This window comes from Crocodylus porosus, unplaced genomic scaffold (genome assembly GCF_001723895.1).
Source record: "Crocodylus porosus isolate Cpor-Errol unplaced genomic scaffold, CroPor_comp1, whole genome shotgun sequence".
NCBI lineage: Eukaryota > Metazoa > Chordata > Crocodylia > Crocodylidae > Crocodylus > Crocodylus porosus.
The window spans coordinates 219,280,436-219,281,694 of record NW_017728886.1 but is presented as its reverse complement, the minus strand read 5'-3'; the positions used below and the strand labels follow the sequence as shown (position 1 = coordinate 219,281,694).

Here is a 1,259-nt window from a genome sequence, read left to right as displayed (position 1 = left end):
GAACCAACTTCCAAGAGAAGTGGTGCTGGCTCCTACCCTGGGGGTCTTTAAGAAGAGGCTTGATGCCTACCTGACTGGAGTCATTTGAGCCCAGTTTTTCTCCTTCCCCAGCAGGGGGTTGGACTTGAAGATCTACACGGTCCCTTCTGGCCCTACTTCTATGATTCTATGATTCTATGATTGAGATATCGATGGTTAATTGAGTGGCTATAGAGGGGTAAGAGGAGGCATTCTAAGCCCAACCTGCACATCCACCTATTAAAAACTTCCCCAAATAAAGAGGCTTTACACTGTTTCAAGAAGATGTCCAGCTATGGGCTCTAGCTAGCTTCAAGAGGGAGGGAGTTCTGAAGTTGAGGAACAACTACCAAGTTCAACCATCAATCTCCCCTATATTTTTGCTGAGTAAAATTGGTTCACATATGAGATTTGCAAGACATGGCTTTTACTTGACTTTAGGGATCACGATGGATATGAGTGTTTTATAGAAAAAATCATTAGAATGGAGACTGGATGAGTCTCTCCCTTTGTAGGTTAGCACCCTACGTACTAAGTCACAGAGAATCTTGCTTTCTTTCTGCCTCAGTGCAGAGTAAATTTAAAGCTCCACTCTAAAATATCTTCTAGCCTTGTTTACAATATTCGCATGCAGGGTGAGAAAGAGAGAGAGAGAGATTCTAATTTCCTCAAGCAGAGGAGGGAATTAAATCTAGATTTGCTCCCATCCTGGATGAATTCTCTAACCACTGGGCTACTGGATACAAGGGGATTGCTGTCTTATAGACCTGCCCAAACTGGGCATGCCTACCAGATGAGGGCCTCTACAGGCAGGACAGATAATAGAATGCCTGATTTGTAGATCCAAATGGGGTTTAGATGGAGTTTACCTATGCATGTAGTTGCTGTCAAGTCTGGGGGAGTTCTGTGCATTTGCAGAAACAGACCTTTAATACCCAAGGAACTTTAGTGGCAAAAACTTAGATGACTATAAACATTAGGTGCCCCTAAGGCTAGCTGAAAGCTGATTCAGGTACCTGTGAGGGTAGGTATGTGGCATCTTATCCCTTACTCAGAAGCACAATATTTGGAAAGGAATGTGGGCATCACAACTCTTCAAACTGCAATACCTGACTTTTAAGTACTTGGTCCCTGGAGTGGAACCCACAACCCTGGGATCGACCCCTTCCCTCCTCCCCCCCTCCGGCTTATACAGGTTTCTCTCACCAACCATGGTTTAGCCAACTATGGTTTTGAGTATC

General features: G+C 44.4%; 1 long non-coding RNA gene across 1 annotated transcript in view; it reads right to left on the bottom strand.

Moving 5' to 3' along the window:
* Positions 1–775, bottom strand: part of LOC109305485 — a 15,180-nt gene extending 14,405 nt beyond the window's left edge. The window contains exon 1 of the long non-coding RNA XR_002099634.1: positions 763–775. This is a non-coding gene — a long non-coding RNA (uncharacterized LOC109305485). The remainder of the gene's footprint in view (positions 1–762) is intronic.
* Positions 776–1,259: the final 484 nt, after the last annotated feature.